We start from the raw sequence: 11395 nt of genomic DNA, 5'->3' as shown, positions 1-11395 counted from the left end.
GCATTGAACGTGTGGAACGCAATGCTCCGGGACTGGCACTGGCACATGTATTGGGCATATGCCTCTTTGTGACTGATTTCTGGATTCACATTCACCAATGCGAGTTCCAGGCTACTCCAGCGGATGGAGCTGTTGGCTGGAAGAGCACGTGGAACAAGCTTCCTCACATTTTCCACCTCACTGCTGAAGTCATCCTCTGCACCCTCCTCTGCCACCGGCTCAGAAACGATTCTCTCTGGCACACTACTCTTTGTTGGTGGACGAGTAGCTGAGACCCTAACCTTGTAAGGTATGGTCTCATGAAGGGACCAGAGTTTGATGCCATACACCCGTGGCAACAAAAACTGTGATAGCACCTGTAACGTTCGAAGCCTTGCTTGGGACAGAGGAAGATCCTCCAGAAGGGCCCTCAGTTTATCAAAACTGATGTAATCCCCATTCTGGAGGATCCCAATGCAACTTACAAAGCACATAACATCAACCAGGTCCTGGCCCTGGAGAGCTTCTGGCAGCCTCAGAAGCACCTCCTTCCAGGGCATACCCAGGGCATACCATGCTGCATGTACTTTTCAGTGTTTCGAATGAAACAAAGTCCCCTTTTCTCCAACTCGAGACATACATCTCCCACCAGGCTCACTGCCCTAGCCTCCACGGATGGCTCTTCACTCATGTCGTGGATTTCCCAGAAGTCCTTAAAGTTCCACGAGACTTTTTTATTGTTGCTCACACTGTAGAACTTTAAGGCTGGGAAATATTGCAGGCAGTGTCTACGCAATCCTGTCATCAAGCAGGACTTTATGTCATGTCCTGCTTGAGACACCATATCCTTGGCCCTGTTAAAGGTGTGGGGATAAACAAACGAGGCCTCGCCTTCCAGGGTCTCACTTAGACCCTGGATAGACATGGACCCCTTTAGTGTCCCCGGGCAGACACTGTTCTGCAGGGCCGCAATGGGGATTCTGTAATTTCGATCATACAAATCGCAGAGTACCAGCATGGTCAGCTATGCCCCAACCACACTCATGCCAGCATTCACAGTGTCTGAAAATTTAAACAACCGTTCAATGCGCCATTGCTGTGTCTCATTCAATGTCCAGTATTTTAATGGCGGTGGAACAAGACCAGCACTGGCACTGCTGCTTGGGGCAAGTGCAGCAAATCCCCGCTGGCAGGTCAGACTTTTGGTCTGGTTTGAGCTGGTTCCCAGGCTTACAGTGTACTGGTGGTCCCATGAGGAGAACGGGTGGCCGAAAAATAGTTCCTCCAGCCCTAGCTCCAACTGAAAAGCAGCCCAGGACTGCTCATAACCACCTTTGCAACAATTTCCCTCAAAAAGGGATCGTAGCCTGGCCACCATGTGCTGGGCTACACTCTGTACTGTATGAATGGCCCCACCATCAGCAGTGATGTCTGTAAAGGGAACAAGCAAAGGCTTGTCCCTCATCAAACTGAGCAACTTCTCCTCATTGAAAGAGGACTCAGCATCCATAACGTGCTGAATGTCACCCCCCTCAAAAAGCCCAACTTGTTCGATACGGGCCCTAACTGTGGAACCGAACTTCAGACACATATCTGACATGTAAGTCAGATATGTGTCTGCCCTATTCTTCATGGTTCTCTGGTGCCTTGGGAGAAATGCACCACAGGTGGCCAAGCACCTACTCACCGGATGGATATGCACCTTCTTTAGTCGGTTGTGCGGTGTATTTGCATACAGCTGCACAAACATCAGGGTGTAACCGAGGTCGATCTCCCTGAAAATCCCCCGGAGTGCCCTTGAAATGTCTAACCCTCGGTTGTCAAGGTTGGAGGAGAAATTGGCCGTTTCATTGATAGAGAGAGCTGAGAACAAACTCCCTCTATTTCCCACCACCTCCTGCACACCATACCGAGACCAAAAAATGTGAATCCTTGGGTCTTTTGAGTGGACCGTACAGGCAGTGTGCACAGACACACACATAATGCACTCAGCATCCACCAATGCACCCAAATCAAGAAGGTCGTCATTTTTTTGTCCAAACTGGGACAGTGTTAACATCACCTGGGCGTTGAACCCCTCACTTATCCGGTTAATGCACTTTTGCAGTAAACTGAACAAGAAGCCCTGGTCCCCAGCAAGAACGTTAAAGTGGGACAAGTCATGTAAATTCGCCTTCCTTATGTATGGACGATCCATGTTGCGCGGAGCCATTGCACGCAGTGCGGACTTGAACTCCACTAAAACTGCGTTTAATATTTCAGCAGTCTTACACTTGGCTACATACTTATCAATGAACATGCTGTCTATTGTCCCATTACTTTCTGGAACAACAGAAATGTTCATAAAATAGCCCCCCTCAACATGGCCCAGCGTCCAACCACTGCAATTGTGCAGTGCACTCACATATTTATCAGTGAGGTTGCTCAATTTGATGTGCTTCCTCAAGATTTCATAATGTTCACTCATCATATGCTGATGAAATTCCGGAAGGAATAGATAGTGAACACGACCATGCACACCAGACAACTCCTTCACCTGCACAACAACCCCATCAATATCATATGTGAAGTACAGGCTGTCACATTCAGCAGTTGCACAGTGAATGGGGATTTTCACATTCTGATCACCTAAAAAATCCTCCATTTCAGTAAATCCTGCAACAGCAGACAAAACATTGTCTGTGTTCACCCTCCCTGCCTCATAAAGCACTGACTTGGCCATAATGCACTTGAATTTTTCCAATTTCCTCTGAATACAACCACACAACCTCCCTATTCAGTCTCCTCACACCAACAAAGCTGCTGTAGTCTGTGACCCTGCTAAACCAGACGTTGTTTGTAAACAAAGAAAAACAACAACTGCCATTCCCACAGTATTCAAACTCAGTTCAGTTTAACCAAAAAATATGCATTTTATTCATTTTTAATAGGTTTTAATGGTCATACAATGAATTTTAATGTTCCAAAAATCATAATTACCCATATAATAATAAATTTGGGGTAAAAATGAGTTGTTAATGTATGATCACTGAATAATTACAACTTTAAATCAAAAAATGCTCTTTAAAAATCACAGAACATACCAATTCAGATTTTTACTACTGATCTAGATGTGGAGTAACAGTGGTCATATGACCCCAGCAGAATTTGCCGAAATTTCGATTGTTTACCATAGTAATTACACATAATTACAACTTTTGATCCAAAAACGGCCTTTAAAAATCACAGAACATACCAATTCAGATTTTTACTACTGATCTAGATATGGAGTAACAGTACCCATATGACCCCAGCAGAATTTGCCGAAATTTCTATTATTTTGGATTTATAACAGACATTTTACTAAATAATTAGTATGAAGAAACACTATGTCATGGTTCCGCCCTCAAAGCTCAGAACGACATGCATCTGGTGTCATCTTAAAGGCCTCATCCAGACCTTACTATTAACCCCTCCCATGCTTCAATGCGACCTTCTAGTTAGGAGATATGGCCATTTCCGGTTACATTCTGAGGGCCAATATCTCAGGACCCCTACATACCACAGACATCAGAGTAGACTCTTTGGAAAGGTCTGAGAAAACCCTTTCGAATGATGCCTGGTTTTTGTCGCTGACAGCTTCCTAGGCAGAGCTATGGGACAAAATATATTCATGTTTCAAAAATGTATCTCGGTCTAGGAAGGTCGCAGCGACACAAACGAGGCGTCATTGGAAAGCACTCTCAGAGACCTTTCCAATGACACCAATCACGAGTCGTTGCGACCTTCCTAGACCGAGATAGTTTTTGGATACACAAATATATTAGGCCCCATAGCTCCGCCCCCAAAGCTCAAAACGACAAAAGGGTGGTGTCATCTTAAAGGCCTCACGAAGACCTTTCTTTTAACACCTCCCATGATTCAATGCGCATTTCTAATTAGGAGATACGTCCACTTCCGGTTAACATTTAGGGTGTCGATATCTCATGACTCCTACATAGCAGTGGCATCAGAGTAGACTCTTTGGAAAGGTCTGATAAAACCCTTTCGAATGATACCTAATTTATGTCGCTGACTGCTTTCTGGGCGGAACTACATGTTCACTTCCGGTTAAACTTAGAGTGCCAATATCTCACGACTCCTACATCACAAAGACATAAGAGTAGACTCGTTGGAAAGGTCTGAGAAAACCCTTTCGAATGATACCTGGTTTATTTACCAGGATGGGTAAGGCGCAGATTTACATATAAACCCCGCTTTTGCAGCTTTGTGGATTGAACTGCTTCTATAACTTATATTGTCGGATATGTGCACTGACATGATGAGTGTGGACTCTTTTCACAGGGATGGTCAATGTTAGATTCCCAGAATTGTGTTTTGAACCTGTTTTAGGCAGTAATGCATCTGTGCCCATTGCTCTTTCTCAGCTTCCCAGTCCAGTCCAGTCCTCTCTGCCTCTGGTGCTGCGCTGCTCGCAACTGCTATGATAAACTCACTCTGCAGTTTATGTTCCCTGCATGCTGGATGCGAATTCATGTTTTGTAAATGATTAGTTAATCATTTACTAATCAATTGTAAATGACTTATAACTGAATCTACAAAACATACATACAATAATGAACATGTCACCTATAAATCATTTATGAACGCATAGTCATGTTTCATAAATAATTAGTAAATCATTTACTAATCACTTGTAATAGTGCAGGGCCATATGTAGCAAAATAAAGTGTTTGGAACATTTCATATAGATTTTTGCAAATGATGTTTTTTGACTTTTTCAGACCCTATAGTTTGCAAAACTACCTGTTTCCGATTTTTTCCCGGGCTGCACAGGCCCAAAATCCAAGATGGCGGACATATCACCAAAAATTGCAAATAATCGCCTTTTTAAACATTTCAAATGGATATATGTTAGGTATATCATTATATACATACATTTTCTAATTAACTGATTGACTTGGGTAATAAATATGACCATGGGTAACATGAATTATCATGATTATCAACCAATGATGGATGTAACCACCATTATGCTATTTATTGGCATACCCGGAAAAACGCATTGACTGATTAAAAGTTTCCTTCATATAACCTAATAATCATTTTAATTAAAATAATGTTCTGCGCTCACCACAATAATTCTGTTAACAATCAGATGACATGGAAAATTATTGGGGAGAATGGATTACATGAAGCCAATGGAAAGATGGGAAAGATAGCCAGCCTTTGTTACTAGGAAACGATAAACAAAATTAAACTTTTGAGCTTTTGCAGGAAGAGGGAAATTATTTTTCCAGCCTGGGCAACTGGTGTTTTTTTTACTTGCTAGGACCCCACTGAATACAAAACAACCTGTTTTCAATTTTTTTCTTCATTTTTAGTGCCAAAATTCAAGATGGCAGACAATATGCAGACAAATCACATAAAATAAAATAAAATATATAATCTTTTCCCTTCTATAAAGGCTTTAAAATGGTAAACTTTTGATGTATGTATTCCTTGCAGACAAGTGAGACAGACTATTTTCAAAATATTTATTGGATCATTTGCCAAAAAATTGGGTGAAAAAAATAGAAACATTGGAAAAAATGGGGAAAAAATCTGCATTTTGTTTCATTACTGAAGAGTTCAACAAAACAGTCAGTCATTGTCACTCAAGTATTTATCCTCATCACTCTAACTGTCACTGTCTGACTTTTCAATATTGGTGCATGTCTCCTCAGAGCCCTCACACCTGCAAAGTTGCGTGCATGGTAAGTTGTTGCTCTTGCAAGAACACCTTCTACTGCATTGGCTGGCAAGACAAGAGCACTTCACAAGCTCCACAACAGCCTCTGGTGCTGGTGGAAGTTTTGACAGGACAGGAGCCCATTGCCCATCATCAATTTGCCTCCATCCCAGTGATAGTGCGTCAAGAATCTTTGGAGCAGGCACTGCATCTTGTGCCCAAACATTTGCTTGCCAGTGTGCTCTCAGAATGTGCTCTGTAACTGCTCCTGAAGTGGGACATAGTTTTCCCACTCCCTGGTTGGGTTTTAGAGTTTTAAACATGTTCCACCGAAGGGCTTTAGCTGTTTCATAACCAGGTTTGAAGAGCTGACACATGAATTTCTGGCCCACTACTAATTTGCTTGCCAGCACACTGGCAAGCAAATGTTTGGGCACAAGATGCAGTGCCTGCTCCAAAGTTTCTTGACGCACTATCACTGGGATGGAGGCAAATTGATGATGGGCAATGGGCTCCTGTCCTGTCAAAACTTCCACCAGCACCAGAGGCTGTTGTGGAGCTTGTGAAGTGCTCTTGTCTTGCCAGCCAATGCAGTAGAAGGTGTTCTTGCAAGAGCAACAACTTACCATGCACGCAACTTTGCAGGTGTGAGGGCTCTGAGGTTTGGCAAGCTGTTTTAACTTTTATTAATTTCCAGGATATGAATCCTTGATATCCAGGGCTGGACTGGTAATCTGGCATACCGGGTAAATGCCCGGTGGGCCGACGTGCTTTTTGGGCCGATACATCTAATACTTTTTTTTTTAATGGCCCATAAAACTCGTACATCGGCGGCCCATTCGTTTTGTTTTGTTTAATTGACGGCGCTGGGTTAGTGCCGGTGTAATGCATTGGTCAAAAAAAAAGTAAGCGTTAGCGTTTTTTTGAAACCCGTGAAAACCCGTAGATCAGCGGCCCATTGGTTGTTTTCTTGATTGACAGTGGGCTGGCCCAATCACATCTTTAAACACCTCCCCCTTTGGGCTCTGAGCGAGCGTGCAGTGTCAAGTGTGTATCTGTCAAAATAGTCTGAGAGATGGAGAAGAAACGCAAGGAATGTACAGAGAAATAGCGTGAAAAATAGATACAGGCCCTTCAAGCAGATGCTGTAAAATGTGTCAAAATATATATGTTTTCTGCAGCAGCAGGACCTTCATGCCCCCGAACCCCCCTAGAGGGATCCCAAGATCCTGTGGGAAACACTGGTATTGCTATGCCAATGCAGCTTATAGCTTGCTTTTTGGATGCATCACTGTGGAGTATAGTTCAATTGTATTAATAAATTACAATTTTGTACTTATTTCATCTGTTAACTCGTTCCTACTCACTCATTAGATGGCATTAGTGGTTTTAATGAATAGGAGTTGAACCAAAACATATTCAAGGGCGTGCAAAGATGGGTGGTGTTTATGGTCATCTGTAGTGGGCCAGTCTGGGCCAAAATGCCAGGGCCGATTTTCTGTCCCAGTCCAGCCCTGTTGATATCAACAATTCAATTTTAACTAGTTAAAATTATAATTCTTGATATCAGGAATAATGTTTCTACTAGTAACAATGGCAATTTTTGATATCAGGAATTACATTTCAACTATTAAACATGTTCATTCTTGATATCAACAATTGAATTTTAACTAGTAAAAACTATAATTCTTGATATTAACAATTGAATTTCAACTAGTAAAAACTATAATTCTTGATATTAACCATTTATATCCTGGGAATGGCAATAGGCAAGCCATTTTGACTTTTAATCATTCGCAGGATATGAATTCTTGATATCAACAACTAAATTTTCACTAGTTAAAATGATAGTTATTGATATCAGGAATTAGATTTCTACTAGTAACAATGGCAATTTTTGATATCAGGAATTACATTTCCACTAGTAACAATGCTAATTCTTGATATCAGCATTTACATTTTCACTAGTAACAATGCTAATTCTTGATATCAGCATTTACATTTTCACTAGTTAAAATGATAATTCTTGATATCAACAATTGAATTTCAACTAGTAAAAACTATAATTGTTGATATCTGTAATTGTATTTTCACTAGTGAAATGTCACCATAGGCTGCCATTCAAAATCAATTGTTGATATCAAGAATTGATTTCTTACTTGTTAAAATACCAGTTTCACATATCAGAAATACAATTCTTACTAGTAAAAACCTTTATTTTTGATATCATGAATTCAGTTGTCACTAGTTGAAATGTCTATTCTTGATATCAACATTTAAATTGCTACTAGTAACAATGTTCATTTTTGATATCAATAATTCCATTTTCACTAGTGACAATGTTAATTTCTGATATCATGAATGTGATTGTTACTAGTAAGAAAGCCATTTTAGATATCAAAAATGAAACTAGTAGCAATTCAATTGTTGATATCAAGAATAGACATTTCAACTAGTGACAATTTAATTATTGATATCAGTAATTGCCATTTTTACTAGTAACAATGTAATTATTGATATCAAAAAATATATTTCTATTATATTCATAAATTCACAAATTATATATCATTTTAAAGCTTAGGATCTCAGCCTTTTAATGCATCTAATTGCATGTATTAACTCCTCTAACGACTGCTGATTAATCCCTCTAAAACCGAGTGTACCGCCAGCAGGCGCCACCAAGCTGCGAAAATATTCATTACCATATTTTTTAAAAATCTTGCCTTGATTAACACAAAGTTGATGTCATTTGAAAGCTTAGAGTCTGAACAGTGAATGTATCCACTTTGAAAAACTCTCCTTGCAACAGTTTTGGAGTTATGATTATATAGTTTTTATATAGTTTCGAGCATAATTTGTTGTGTGTTTGTGAGTGTGCGTGTGGGTGTCTGTGTGTGTGTGTGGGGGGGGGTCATATTTGCACTCTTGTTGTTTTAGAGTGTCACCCCTTTATTGCTGTGCACTTTTTTTCTGCACAGTGGCTGATTTGTAGTTTGTACCACCAAAAGTTTCTCTGAGTTTTCGTATTTTTTCGTATTTCCCATTCATTTCCTATGTCGGTCATTTTTGACCGGCAGGAAGCTAAGTGTGACTATTTTTTTTACGACCCTTTAACATATCCAGATCATGTCCATGATTTTTGTGTGTGTTCACATAGCTAATACAACAAAAGTTACCAAGTGTCATCCTAGTCGCAAAAATTGATTTGTTGATATCAAGAATTCATATCCTGGAAATGAATAAAAGTTAAAACGGCTTGCCATACTGAGAAGACATGCACCAATATTGAAAAGTCAGACAGTGACAGTGATGAGGATGCTACGGAATCGCGCTGACCATCACGAAGAGAGAGAGAGTAGCTACTTCTACTGTGTTTACGCCACGGGAATACTCGACTTGGCATTTCGAAATATTTATATGTTTATTTGGCCGTTTAGGCTCGCAACCGAAGACAAAGACTATGCTTGTCCGTGTTGCGCTCGGAGCGCGCGCACAGCATCCTGTCAGTACAATTCAGGTCTCTTTCGCGACTTATCGCGCTTTTAATATTTCTTTTCAATATAAAGCACATCCTGCTCTTTTCTTTCTCATTCATTCATGTTTTATTATTAATAACTTTAAACAGAATCGTCAACTGAAATCTGCGCGGATTATCAACAATACGACACATTTATAGGACATAAAGGGTCTCTGCGGCAAAAGTGAAAGTACCAGCGGCCAGCGGGTGAAATGTTTCGAAATGTGTCTCTTTGAACAGTAAAGCACCCGTTTCAATAAAAGGATATATTAAAGTTTATATAGCCTACTTTTACATTTTCGCTGCTGTTCTAAAATGATTTTCGCCATCACCTTAAACAAGCTGCAGCTGCTTGAATCCCAGTGCAGGAGCTGTAACTGTTAGGTTACCACAGAAACGTCAGCGGTTAGTTGATTGATGTGGTGACTCGTGACACTCGCGAACAGCACTGAACACGCACGTCTTAATTTTTTTATCGTTCGTTTGGTAAAGGGTGAGAGACCTTGCGAGCCACATGATTTTTGCCTAAGAGCCAGGTTCCCAACCACTGGTGTACACACGAACACGAACTGCCGTGAGACTGGGCTGGTCTGACAGGGTGGGGGCGTGGCATCACGATGGTGGCTCACCATCGTGATGTCGGTCAGCCATCACGATGGACGATGATATCGTCCATCGGCACAACCCTAGCTCAAACTGCAACGGTTAATAATAACTATGATTAGGACTGTCATATTACATAACATGAGAACACTGTTTTATTAAATCGTTGTGAATTCATTGGGTTTAGTTGCCATTTCCAGCGCGTCGTTCCAGGAAGAGCACAGCCACAACGGCTGGCACTAAATACTTAGGGTTTCGAGTCTGACGACAACACGAGGGCGTGGTTTGTTCGCGAGGTCATGGAGCATGCGCAGTTTACTTTGTTTGCTCCGGGAAATACCGCAAAACAATGACTTTACTACTTTAATGCTTAACGGTTTGTTTAAATATTCTCTTTTTGTTCAAATGTCTCATCAAAGGTGTTTTAGTCGTTGTAAGATTCTGCCGTTTTAACTATTTTGGATAATTGTCGACTGAAACGTTGAGGCTGTGCTATGGCAAATAATCTGTTATCACATCGTTATGTTTTTTAGGCCTTCTGTTTTGTGTACACACTATGGCAGACCAGACCATAATTACTCCAGGTAAGAAGAATTACCATAGAATATGCTATTTCAAGTTCAAAAGTTTCTTCAAATGCACCATGTTCTCCCTAGTCCTCATTTACAGATTACCTTACTAAATCTTTTGCCACAGAATGGCTCCCTGATTGTTTTAATGTACTGAACATTTCAAAAACCCATGTGTCTGGCTTCATCACCAACAAAGCTGACCTCAACACTGTGCTAGAATGCCACAAGAGAGAAACTCTGACGTCTTTCATCGCTTGGTAAGGATGAGAATAAGAGATGTTTTGGTTGCTTTTAGAGAACTGAAGATTATTATTACAATTTCTTGTCTTTAAGTGCTTGCTTTTATTTGTAGGTCTGATGATAAAAGAAAGAAAGCAAAGGGGCCGCATCGTCTGGTTTGGCAGGTGGAAGATGTTTCTGAGGATGTACCTCTTGCTGTCACAATGGAAATCCACAAAAGAATTGCAAAACTCAGGAGGTAAGATTCAGGGGATTTCTTTTTTTATTTAGGGTAACTAATGCACAATTTTCAAAAGCATATTTTTCTGTTAACACTTTTGCATATATTTCAGCTCTTTTCAGAGGATGAGCATATATATATTCCGGCAAAAGGAGGAGAATGTACATTCAAACACAGTTGGCTGCACAGCCAAACTTTTTATTAGGTATATTAGAAGGTAAGCTACATTGCTTCTGTACAATAGTGTTGGGAAACTTATATTGCAATAGCCAAATTGCATTTGTCTAGAAATATTTTAAAACACAAAAAAGTTAACAACATTTTTTTAACCTACTGATGGTTTTAATGTATAACCTGAAAATAAATGCATTGAATTCAAATTTATTTTGGGACGCCAACAAATATACAAACAAAGGTTAGTCAACAGGAAGAGGCTAAGTTGACTAATGACTTAAATGAATAACTACTAGTTGACTAGAAATATTTTTAGTCGGGGCAGCCCTACAATATATTTATGTAGCATTTTTCTGAATAAATATAATTTCCAAGTGGGT

The 11395-nt window shown here is 40.3% G+C and overlaps 1 long non-coding RNA gene across 1 annotated transcript; it reads left to right on the top strand.

Moving 5' to 3' along the window:
- Positions 1 to 10157: 10157 nt before the first annotated feature.
- Positions 10158 to 10805, top strand: LOC307157826. The gene is made up of 4 exons (XR_013821091.1): positions 10158 to 10185; positions 10343 to 10393; positions 10506 to 10638; positions 10734 to 10805. It is a non-coding gene; the product is annotated as an uncharacterized lncRNA (long non-coding RNA).
- Positions 10806 to 11395: the final 590 nt, after the last annotated feature.

Source organism: Squalius cephalus (assembly GCF_949319135.1).
Source record: "Squalius cephalus genome assembly, chromosome: 4".
Classification (NCBI taxonomy): Eukaryota; Metazoa; Chordata; class Actinopteri; order Cypriniformes; family Leuciscidae; genus Squalius; species Squalius cephalus.
The sequence above is the reverse complement of the archived record's forward strand: the minus strand, read 5'-3'. Positions and strand labels throughout refer to the sequence as shown.